We start from the raw sequence: 13,012 nt of genomic DNA, 5'->3' as shown, positions 1-13,012 counted from the left end.
TACGGACTTTCTTCCAACAAATTTCTTTTTCTTACATTTAGGAAAATTGGTTACTATTGCCCATTGAAAAATCCCTGCCTGGCACACCTACCATTACTTACCCAATATCAATTCCCCTATTATCTTTTCCAGGGTTTCCCTGGTGGCCCAGCAGTGGAGAATCTGCCTGCCCATGTAGGAAACACAAGTTCAATTCCTGGGTTGGGAAGATCCCCTGAAGAAGAAAATGGCAACCAACTCCAGTATTATTGCCCAGGAAATCACATGGACAGAGGAGCCTGGCAAGCTCCAGTCCATGGGGTCACAAAGGGTTGGACACAACTTAATGACTAAACAACAACATCCTTTCTACTTAAATCCAGATTTTTGAAGAGTCAGCTATGTGCTCAGCTCCAGGGAAGCTACTCATATTCCGACCCACTTAGTGTGTCCACATGACACAGATGTGGCTAGTAAATTATAATCAGAAGTCTGCTACTATATTGTCTTAATTTTGTGTGTTTCCCCATATTCTTTCAGTGTCATCTGTGGCCCCCACCCCCAGACCCTCAGCCACACCACACTGTGTGAGGTGCTGCTGTCTGAATCCTGCATCCAGTCTCTGGCTCCTCCTCTACTTTCAAGCTTGGAGGAAGGATGTTTTAGGATATGACGCTAGTTTCCCTAATAGCTGTTGAAAAGACCAGTTAACAAAACCCAGAAATGTGAAGAAGTTAACTCCAAGGAGAGAGCTTAAACCCGTAAGAGACAGGAAATGGGAGAAAACCAGAAGATAAATTCCCTTTCCATTCCTTCATCTACTGAACTATCCTAGGGTGTGGATTTTCTATATTGCCTCTCTGGCACCATCTTCCATGGCCAAGAGGGGAGAATTGTTCAAACAACAATTGTGTCTCTCAGTGCTCTGTGCAGAGACAGAGTGACAGGCCTCCATCTTTTATAAAAGGAAATGGGAGCATGTTGGACATCACTTTCAGAAAAACACCAAAAGACTATACCTTTATTCCGTACAAATTTAACAGATACAATCTTTGATACTTGAGATATTTCTTCATTGCTCAATGTTTTTTCAGAATTAGCTCAAAGTCCCCCACATACCTACCAGATTGATAAGAAGTCCATTATCACATTCTCAGGGCTTCCTCATCTCACCTGAACTGTCCCAGAGCCATGTCCTGAGGAGAAGTCTGCCATTTTTCATAAACTGTCAACCAGGTCCACAAGGACCTTAACTTTCCCCATTGTCCTACTCCTTTGTAGCATGTATAAAACTTTTTGTTGTGTTCTGAAAAGAGGTAAATGCTAAGACTATCTCTGTCTATTTGCTGTTCTAGTTTAGTAAAGGCATATTTCCCACAAGAAAGCAAAATGCTGTCAGTTACTTCACTATGTAGGACAAGGATTGGCCAACTAGAGCTACGAACGAAATCCATCCTGCTGCCTTCCTTGGTAAATAACAATTTTTTGGGAAATGGTCATACCTATTTATATATTGTTTATGGTTACTTTAGGGGCTTCTCTGGTGGTTCAGATGGTGAAGACTCTGCCTGCAATGCAGGAGACCCAAGTTTGATCCCTGGATTTAGAATATCCCCTGGAGAAGGAAATGGCAACCCGCACAGAGGAGTCTGGCAAGCTACAGTTCATGGGGTCACAAAGAGTCAGGCACAACTGAGCAGCTAACACTTTCACTTCCATGGCTACTTTAACTCTTTAACAATTTAAACAGTTGCAACAGAGACTATACACCCTACAAAGTCCAAGATATTTATTACCTGGTCCTTTACAGAAGAAGCAAAAGTCATGCCCTGATCTAGCATATAAATTATCCCAAGGAAGTTAATCCCTTCTTCCTAATCAATTACAAGTCATTCAAAATTTTACTAGGCCAGAGATGCTTGGCAAGATTTTTCCATCTCACTGACTCAAGTGTAATGGAGTCTTAACTTTTCTAATTGCCCCTCCCTTACAGAACTTGACCACATTCTCAGTAACCAAACCTCCTCCCTTGGAATCTAAACAAGACTGCTGCTGCTAAGTCACTTCAGTCGTGTCCGACTCTGTGTGGCCCCATGGACTGCAGCCTACCAGGCTTCTCAGTCCATGCGATTTTCCCAGGCAAGAGTACTGGAGTGGGGTGCCATTGCCTTCTCCACTAAACAGGGCTGGATCTACTTAAAACGAATTCTCCAACAGCCTCCCATTCTGGGCTGGCTGGGTAGGCTCTTGGCATTCTGACTCAACTGTATGGAAATTATGGGAGATCAATAGCTTACTAACCTCCCCTTCTTGACCCGGGGGCATAAGCCTACCTATCTTCTCAATAATCACAGCAGCTAGACCAATAGAGACTCTGCCAACTTGGTTTTAGGGTATGCTTTAAATGTGATGGTCCTTCATCCTGCAAAAGCTTTCTACTTACTGAAATACACACTTCTTAGCAAATAGGCCTACTGCATATGAAATCCTATTTTCTCCCTCATATATTTCTAGGTGTCATTGGAGCACTGTAGAATTCTGTTATTTTTCTTCCACTACCTAAAACAGGAAATCCATGACTGTTTAATGCTGTTCATAAACCATCTATGCCATACACAGATTTATTAGAAACTCCTTTAGAAAACCCAGATTCAAGATAGTTTGCTAATGGGTCATATCTTAACACTGATACAGTGAAATATACAGAAACTATCACTCCTTACCAGAAGCAAATTCTCCTCAGATGGAAAAGCATGGTGCACTCACTAGAGCTTGAAAGCTAGCTAGAAACAAAAGGCAAGTTTCCACTGACAGTAGCTACGCTTTCAGATAGTACATGACTCTGGAAAACTTTATAAATAAGAGTTCTTAACCCTCAACTGGAACCCCAATTCAGAATGATTAACAAAGAGCTTCTGTGTGCTCTAATGCTTCTGAAGGAGATGGCTATGTAAAGGTAGGGGCCCATACAAAAAGAGATTACATGAAAACCAAGGTAAATCCCTGTTGCTCTTTATACCCGACAACCGCACCACTAAGATTCCAGCCTTAATGCTGAACTGAGAGACTAAATCTTGGGGAGGAGGGTGTTCAAAGTGGCTTTTTATAGAATACTAGTCACTGCATCCAGAGTCAGAAGGGGATACTGGGAGAAATCCAGTAATGAACTGCACAAAGATAATAATCTCTGGCACTCTGAGAATGGCTGCAAAGAAGTACCAGGCCATCTCAAATGGAAACTTGCAACAATTTTACATGTTGTAGTTCAGAAAATGCAGGAGAGAATTCAACAATGTCACTACACCCACAGAATTCCTTGCCTGGAAGGTTCGTGAAATCTGGCAGGTGCTGGATCAGAATAGAGCCACTTTAGATAGAGGATTGGCCTCGTGAAGGTAAACATGAGCTATTTTAGGGGGAAAATGTTAGATCTCTATAGACCTCTCTAGAATCTGTAATATTTCAAAATAATTAGAAAGCAAATAATCATAAAGGTAGCTAATCCGGCTAATTATCTAGTTTCCTGGGCACTTCAGATTGGGGCTAGGCTCTCTTCGCTTTGTTTAACTTGGGTGCCCTTGGTTCCTGGCTGAGAAGTGCTCCATATTGCAGTGTTTAGAGGTGTGATTGTCATGTCTTAAATGCTGCTATATAACTATTATCAAATGATTATTCTATGTGTCTTGTGATGTCCATTACATGATCCATCAAAAAGAACAAGAAAACCCACAGGCATGATGAGTAGAACAATTCCCGGACTGGTCCAATGCCTTGATACCAATGGTCTACCTTTGAGATTAGACTGAACAATGCCCACAAAGTGAGACACTGCGAAGCAACATAGTTTACAGCCACACTGCTTGCCATCTACATCAACATAATCTTACTGTTCCCCAACATTCATTAGGGCTTCCCAGGCAGCTCAGAGTTAAAGAATCCACCTGCCAATGCAGGAGACACAGGTGGGTTGTCTCTAGGTTGGGAAGATCCCCTGGAGAAGGAAATGGTTACTTGTTCCAGTACTCTTGCCTGGAAAATCCCATGGACAGAAGAGCCTGGTGGGCTATGGTCCACGAGGTCGCAAAAGAGCCAGACACGACTTAGCGACTAAGTAACAGTCGTCATTAACATGGCTTTAATATTTTGAGAGAGTCTTGCCTAGGAAGATAAATGTTGCAAATAAACTATTGTTCATTTTAAGAACATCCCCTGTTGTTGTTCAGTCGATAAGTTGCATCCGACTCTTTAAGACCCCGTGGACTGTAGCAGGCCAGGCTTCCCTGTCCTTCACCATTTCCCAGAGTTTGCTCAAACTCATGTACATTGATTTGGTGATGCCATCCAACCATCTCATTCTCTGTCGCCCCTTTCTCCTCACGCCCTCAATCTTTCCCAGCACCAGGGTCTTTTCCAATAAGTCAGCTGAAATCACTTAAATTAATATCAGATGGTTCAATTTTTCAATAGGTAGCATCAAGCAGTAGTTTATCACTAAGACTCACTGAAACTCCAGCTATAAAATCCTTGCTTTATTACATTTTCTGGTTCTAGATTATTATATCATGATCCCTACCAAACCCTAATCAAGCCCTGAGACTGAAAGACCTGCATTAAACTAGACTCCAAAACCTTATAAATATCCCCACTTTGCCCTCTGAGGGCAGTCTACTCTGAGCTGCCACTTAAGACTCTCTCAAGGTCATGTTCTCCCTTACTGCAACAGGAATAAACTCAGCTTTGTTTTGGTGCTATTTTTGAGAAGTCATGGTTTAACAAGGGTCACTTAGGGAAGGTGCTTGGTTTTAGTATATAGAAATGACAGCAAACAGTATAAGAACCACCCACAATGCAATGTAGACCAATGGAAATAAGAATGCCCTCTTATTTGCTTTCATCAAAATCCTAACTGCAGTGACAGATTCTATTTTCTTCCCCGCTGACTCAGGTGGTAAAGAATCTGCCTGTAATGCAGGAGACCCAGGTTTAGTCCCTGGGTTGGGAAGATCCCCCAGAGAAGGGAATGGCTACCCATTCCAGTATTCTTACCTGGAGAATTCCATGGACAGAGGTGCCTGGCAAGCTACAGTCCACGGAGTCTCAAAGAGTCAGACATGACTGAGCAATTGACACTTTTACTTTAATCAAAATCCAACCTGAAGTGACAGATTTTATTTTCTTGGGCTCCAAAATCATTGCAGACAGTGACCATAGCCATGAAATTAAAAGACACTGGCTCTTTGAAAGGAAATCTATGACAAACCTAGATAACATATTAAAAAGCAGAGACATCACTTTGCCAAAAAAGGTCCATATAGTTAAAGCTATGTTTTTTCCAGTAGTCATGTATGGATGTGAGAGTCAGACCATAAAAAAGGCTGAGTGATAACTGACACTTTCAAACTGTGGTGCTGGAAAAGACTCTTCAGAGCCCCTGGGCCTGCAAGGAGTTTGAACAAGTCAATCCTAAAGGAAATCAACCCTGAATATTCATTGGAAGGACCAATGCTGAAGCTCCAATACTTTGGCCACCTGATGTGAAGAGCCAACTTATTGGAAAAGACCCTGATGCTGGGAAAGAATGAAGGCAGGAGGAGAAGGGGACGACAGAGGATGGGATGGTTGGATGGCATCACCAAATCAGTGGACATGAGTTTGAGCAAACACCAGGAGATAGTGGAGGACAGAGGACCTGTCATGCAGATCCATGGGATCTCAAAGAATTGGACATGACTTAGCGACTGAACAACAGCAACAAGCTATTTTAAACATCTGGAATGGTGCTGAGCCCAAGGAACGGGCTAAGTATTTCTACCTACAGACCATGGGGGAACAAGGCTTTAGAAGCAACGAAGTAGATGGTCATTAAAATGTATGCCTTTCTAGAAGGATAAGGACCAGAATGTTCATTGGAACTTTAAAGCTTACCCTGTGCTCATTTAAATGCTGGAAACTTGGAATCTTGCTTTGAAGCTAGGTTTAGGGCAATTCAGGAAGAGGCCCAAGAGAACTGTCACTGGTAAATCATTCATAGGATAAATTCTTTCATCTCTCTGTGCCTAGGCTTTCCCTTGGGAAACCAAAGTATAAATGGCAGTTGCTTGCTCTCGTCTCTTCATTTTAATGCACTTGCTTCTTTGGCTTTGCCCTCCTGTCCTTTTATTTCCCCTTGTTTTCTCTCTCCTCACTTTTTTTTCCCTAATTTGTCATATTTTCTTCATCTTTTATTACAGAAACATGTCTTCAGGGAAACCAGTTATTAAGATCAAAGAACTGAAAATTGAAACATAATTTTAATTTTCTAATAAAAACCTGTTTGATCTAACATGAACAAGTCATTTGCTCTCTGCCTTGGCTACAATAGATGAAAACTCAGGTAAAGAAATCAGCATTGTCTCTAAGTGTCTCACATTCTCCAGCTGACTTTCAAGTATTGAGAGGTTGATTATCCAACTTTTTTTGCTCTAACTCTTGAGGGAAAAACCGGTCTAAGGTAAGAAAAAGAATACTGGCGAAGCTGGATAAATCCTGGCTTTCAGTTATTATCTTTCTGCCCTTGGGCAAGCCACAGAACCGCTGTGAAGCCCAGTTTCCTCGACGCTCATGAAAGGCTGTCTGCCACACTGTGTGGCTGTGAAGGGCCAACAAGACAAGGCCTGTAAACACTCGGATGCACAAATGGTAGCCGCTGCTATAATCACAATGTAATAAATATTTATGGATTGGTGTTGGCTTCCTCACTGTAAAAAAAGAAACGAGACTGGGAAATCATAAAACTGGACTGCCAGAACCATCACAAAGTTTAAGAAAGCGTTTTGTAAACTAAAAACTTACAATTTCAACCTAAGCTTGGTATTCCTTCTCTTCTAGGTATCTAAAGATTTTTTTAATAGTTTATTAGCAGCTTCAATGGAGAAGGCAATGGCACCCCACTCCAGTACTCTTGCCTGGAAAATCCCATGGACACGGACAGAGAAGCCTGGTAGGCTGCAGTCCATGGGGTCACTAAAAGTCGGACACAACTGAGCAACTTCACTTTCACTTTTCACTTTCATGCATTGGAGAAGGAAATGGCAACCCACTCCAGTATTCTTGCCTGGAGAATCCCAGGGACAGAGGAGCCTGGTGGGCTGCCATCTATGGGGTCGCACAGAGACGGACACGACTGAAGCGACTTAGCAGCAGCAGCAGCTCCGGTGTAAAAACAGTGAACTTCAAATCCAGCAGCATTTCTCATGAGTAATCACGAGAAAGAGTTGCATCAACAGCTTAAAATGAGGTTTGAGCTGTCTACAAATGTGCCTCCTCGTGGCATGCATCACTCCACCATTTTAAGTGAAAACGGGTATTTCTTTGCATTTCTTTCGTAACACCTTGCCTCCCAGTAAGGTGTTATGTGCTTAATCCCTCAGTCATGTCTGACTCTTTGAGACACTTTGGACTGTAGCGTGCCAGGCTTCGCTGTCCATGGGATTTTCTCGGCAAGAATACTGGACTGGGTTGCCATTTTCCTCCTCCAGGGGATAAAAACAGGGAGGTTTTAGGTTCAGGCAAATCTAAATTCAATTCGTGATGCTACCTTAAAGCATGAAAATTAGTATCTACTCTATTAGAGGGAAAAGTGAATTAATAACTTTTGTAAACTGCTCAGTAGTTGAAAGAGTGACTTCTTTCCATCCAAAGGACCTACAACTTGAAGTACCCTTAGTGAGCACCACTGTTTCGTGAATCTTGATACCACACACCTCAAGTTTTAATCACATTTAACAGATCTACTTTCAAATTCTTCCACTAAACAGCAAATGATTCAACCTCTTCTATAAAATGGAGGTAATAATAGAACCTAGCTCACAGGGTAAGCAGAACAGACGAGAAAATGCATGTACATGCTTAACCTGAGATCTAGCACATAATAAATTTTAGCTAATAAAGCTGTAATAATAGCAATAGCAATAACATGTCAGATATAGTCTAATTCTCACCTTAACAAACTCGTAAATAGGTCAGTGGCAAAGCTATATGGGTAGTTTGCCATTTTTTCCTTCTTAGGTTGCCTTGGCCCTATTTCCCTGCCTCCCTTCCCAGGGCAGGTCTGTTTCAGTTCAGCCGCTGGCTGGAACATCTGGCAGGGTGCCCACCCTTGACGTTTGCTCTTTGTAGAGCCAGCAGGGTGGGGAGCTGGGGGTTTGATCATCTTCACCGCTGAGACATTGGAATCTGTTGAGTTAAACATTGCCCTACTGTTACCATCCCCTCCCTCGCCTTCTCCCTCCCCATGAATGAATCTGGAAGGAATGAACCTGAGGTCTATCTGAACAGCTATAAAACCTTTATGGTACGTGGGCTGCTCCTCGGGGAGTAGGGCATTCGCCTCCCTGTTCGTTCCGGAGTAAACATAACGCGTCAGCATTTTCCCTAACACAGGGTCAATGTCTGAGGGAGCGGTGCTCTCCGTGCCTGGCACCTGCTGGTGTGGAGGGGCCCGCTGGCAGCAATGCACTGCAATCAGCTTTGATGGCAGCACTAAGCACAGAGCTCAGTGCCTTTGAATTTGCCAAGTAATATTTATCCTCTGATAGTACATCTGCGAGACTCCACTTGTTCTCCATCTTCTAAACTTACAGAATTCTGTAAGAATATACTCTATATTCTCATGTAAGGCAATAATATATAATAGAATATTTGCATGTGTATTACAATGTATTTTATGGCACACATCTAGCCAACATTAAATTTGCACTGATTTTTTTAAGATTTTTTTTTGACATGGACCATTTTTAAAGTCTTTGTTACAATACTGCTTCTGTTCTATGGTTTGGTTTTTTGGCCAGTCAGGTATATGGGATCCCCGGCCAGGGATAGAACCTACACCCTCTACATTGGAAAGCAAAGTCTTAACCACTGGACCACAATGTAGACCAATGGAATCAGTATAGAAGTCCCCATACTGATTTTTCTAAGTGATCTTCGTGAGGAAAAAAAACAAAGAGGAACTTATCTCTCTCGGAGGTGCATGCTAATTCTTGATTCAGGCTTTGGAGTTTCCCTGCTATCCTGTTTGATGTCATCCATGAAATGCTAGCTCCATGATGGCAACAATCAGTCTATGGTTTATTACAGGTGCCATCTTTGAAGGATCTATGGCACCATACCATAACTGCTGACTGTTGACCTGAAACTTTTCCATTTCCAATAGCAGGTCTCTAACCCTCTCTGAATCTACAGAAGGGACAAAGAAGAGCATAACTCATTTTACTGGAGGTCGCCATTATTTTTCCTTCTCTGTGACTCTATCCTGTGCCAATCAGTCATGTTTTATCCCTAATAAGTACTTTTTCTCCAGTCAGTTCTCCAAAGACCTTTCTGTCCACATAGGCAACTATTCTCACCTCTATGGCACGTTCTTGTAACTTATTTGGATTCTGTTGTAGAATATCAATTAGACCATATCCTGGGTAGAAGGACTATTCATTGCTTACAAGCATCAGGCCACCAAAAGCTGGTGACATCCAGCAACCAGCTGGTCATCATGATTGACACATTACAATGATGTAAACTTGGGAGCTCAGTTTGGAATGCTGGCACCATTTTACTACCAAAGATTATGGCATTGAGAAGTTCTGCCTCTTAACTGTGGTCACCTAACTACTCTATTTCCCATCACTCCATGGGAAATAGATGGGGAAACAGTGGAAACAGTGTCAGACTTTATTTGGGGGGGCTCCAAAATCACTGCAGATGGTGACTGCAGCCATGAAATTAAAAGACGCTTACTCCTTGGAAGAAAAGTTATGACCAATCTAGATAGCATATTCAAAAGCAGAGATATTTGCCAACAAAGGTCCGTCCAGTCAAGGCTATGGTTTTTCCAGCAGTTATGTATGGATGTGAGTTGGACTGTGAAGAAAGCTGAGTGCTAAAGAACTGTGGTGTTGAAGAAGACTGTTGAGAGTCCCTTGGACTGCAAGGAGATCCAACCAGTCCATTCTAAAGGAGATTAACCCTGGGATTTCTTTGGAAGGAATGATGCTGAAGCTGAAACTCCAGTACTTTGGCCACCTCATGAGAAGAGTTGACTCATTGCAAAAGACCCTGATGCTGGGAGAGATTGTGGGCAGGCGGAAGAGGGGACGATAGAGGATGAGATGGCTGGATGGCATCACGGACTCGATGGACGTAAGTCTGAGTGAACTCTGGAAGATGGTGATGGACAGGGAAGCCTGGCGTGCTGCGATTCATGGGGTCACAGAGTCAGACACGACTGAGCTACTGAACTGAACTGAACTGAACTGAACTTCTCTAGGAGTAGTGCCACAGTCTGAACAAAAATGAGGACACAAGAGAGGATCTCAGAAAAGTATCATAACTGTAGGAAGAGGAGGAAATAGAAACACCCTTGGTTGGCAAAAGTAACAATTACTCCGAACATTTTTTATCAACAAACAAAAATTTAAAAGAATTCAATGCTCAATTACAATCTAGAGTTTGATTTATGATAGATTTGATTACAATTCCTTTCTGAGATGCAAGATAACTGATCTGGGTACTAATTTAATCATGAAATATTTTCAGTGAGTAATCCAAACCAGGACCTATGAGTATATTTCCTGTGAGGTGTGACTTCATTGTAAACCTTAATCCAATCTGTAGAGTCAAATTTTAAACATTTATACTTCCGTTGTGAAAACAACTGTGAAGTGGAAAAAAACAGTCTTATTTCTGTATCTTGTATTTTTTAAAATTTTCATTTTGAGTACATTGTACTTTGTATCATTTGTTTTTTCTAAACATGTAATCATCATATAAAGTTAATAATCCATTGAAAAGTACAAATAAAATTTACCCACAATCCCATCACCCAGATATAACTGATAAAATTTTGCTATCTTTTTCCATGTATAAATACATGTAAGTATTCTTTTAAATTTGGAGCATACTATTCATACTTTGAGGAAATACACCTTTTTCATTTAACACTATGTTAAAGATATTTCCCACTTAATATTCTTCTAAAACATAATTTAAATGTCTATAAGATATTTGATTATATCAACATAGTGTCTTGTTACATTCTGTTTCTCTGACATGCTATTTGTGTGCCTCTAAAGGCAGGAGGAGAAGGGGACGACAGAGGATGAGATGGCTGGATGGCATCACTGACTCGATGGACGTGAGTCTGAGTGAACTCCGGGAGTTGGTGATGGATAGGGAGGGCTGGTGTGCTGTGATTCATGGGGCCAAAAAGAGTCGGACACGACTGAGTGACTGAACTGAACTGAACTGAAAGGCTACAAGTTTGCAGATTGTCAAGACTATGTAGTTTACTAATCTATGCTATGCTAAATTGCTTCAGTGGTGTTCAACTCTTCACGACCCTATGGACTTTAGCCCACCGGGCTCCTCTGTCCATGAGATGCTCCAGGCAAGAACCCTGGAGTGGGTTGCCATGCCCTCCTCCAGGAATTTACCAATCTTGTATGTTCCAAATCTCCAAATACAAAAGTTCCAACACCGAGAATAAAATTACGTTCTACACACTCCCACTTCCAAACTCTGCCAGGGTATCCTCGTGTGCATCATGTACTCGGCCTTCTTTGCCCACGCGCAGAGTGAACTAAGACTGGAGCCCCACCCCTCACACCATGTAAGCCACCCTCTCGGGACTGCTCAGGGACTTCACTCTTAGAGCCGTTGCATCTCTCTCTCTAGCATCCACAGTGTTTCTCCCTCCTATGATCACCTTCAAACATGTTGTAATGCATCTCTTCTTCTTTTTTTTTTTTTTGGCTGCACAGCAAGGGGGATCTTATTTATCGGACAAGGGATCGAACCCACAGCCCCCTGCTGTTGGAAGTGCACAGTCTTAACCACTGGGAAAATCGCATCTCCCTCAAAACTCTGTCCCTTGAGCCTTCAGTCCCATTTCCAGCTTCCACCTCACTCCTCTCTACCCCATTCACTGCTTCCAACTCCACTCCCCCCGTGTGCTCTAGAACAAGAGAATCAGGCTTCAGTCCCACCACATCAAAATGCCCCTGTTGGTCACCAGTGACCTCCTCGTTACCTAGTCCAGTGATCCTTGCTCATTCTTTATCTTAATCTCTGAGCAGCACATTCCACAGTTGATCACTGTCTCCTTCTGGAATCAGTTTCTTCATTTAACTTCCAGGACACAACATTCTCCTTACCTCCCTGTCAGCTCCTACTCAGTCTCCTTTGCTGGTTCCTCCCAACTTCCTGATCTCTAAACACTGAAGGGCAGCAGGAAGCAGGTCTCTTCCTTTCTCCATCTACACTCGCTCTCAAGGTCAGTGATTTTCAACCCTGGTTTATGTTAGAATAGCTTGGAGAGCTTTTAAAAACTCCCAGTGCTGGGGCTGAGCCCCAGCCTTATAATCTAAGACTGCAGTTGATCTAGGATGAAGCCCAGTCATCCACACATGTTTCAAGCTCTCACAGTGATTCTCATGTACCGTCAAGGTTAAGAACTATTGGCCTGGGCCCTGCATGATCTCATCCAGCCTCATGGTTTCAAATAATATCAATATAATGGAAATTCCAAAATAGTCATTAATCATATCCATATGATATATAAATATATACACAGAGAGATTGTACACATAAAAGATGCTAGCTCCTTGGAAGGAAAGCTATGACAAACCTAGACAGTGTATTAAAAAGCAAAGACAAAATCCTTTGTCACTCTGATGACAAAGATCCATAGAGTCAAAGCTATGGTTTTTCCAGTAGCCATGTATGAAGGTGAGAGTCAGACCATAAAGAAGGCTGAGTGCCAAAGGATCGATGCATGTGAATTGTGGTGCTGGAGAAGACTCGAGAGTCCCTCGGACTGCAAGGAGATCAAATAAGTCAGTCCTAAAGGACATCATGGAGAAGGCAATGGCACCTCACTCCAGTACTCTTGCCTGGAAAATCCCATGGATGGAGGAGCCTGGTAGGCTGCAGTCCATGGGATCGCGAAGAGTCGGACACGACTGAGTGACTTCACTTTCACTTTTCACTTTCACGCATTGGA

The 13,012-nt window shown here is 42.4% G+C and overlaps 1 long non-coding RNA gene across 1 annotated transcript in view; it reads right to left on the bottom strand.

The window, feature by feature from the left end:
- The window catches only part of LOC138428278 (uncharacterized), a 40,821-nt gene extending 28,627 nt beyond the window's left edge, over window positions 1-12,194 (bottom strand). The window contains exon 1 of the long non-coding RNA XR_011252366.1: window positions 12,041-12,194. This is a non-coding gene — a long non-coding RNA (uncharacterized lncRNA). The remainder of the gene's footprint in view (window positions 1-12,040) is intronic.
- Window positions 12,195-13,012: the final 818 nt, after the last annotated feature.

The sequence above is a fragment of the Ovis canadensis genome, chromosome 23 (assembly GCF_042477335.2).
Source record: "Ovis canadensis isolate MfBH-ARS-UI-01 breed Bighorn chromosome 23, ARS-UI_OviCan_v2, whole genome shotgun sequence".
Classification (NCBI taxonomy): domain Eukaryota; kingdom Metazoa; phylum Chordata; class Mammalia; order Artiodactyla; family Bovidae; genus Ovis; species Ovis canadensis.
The sequence above is the reverse complement of the archived record's forward strand: the minus strand, read 5'-3'. Positions and strand labels throughout refer to the sequence as shown.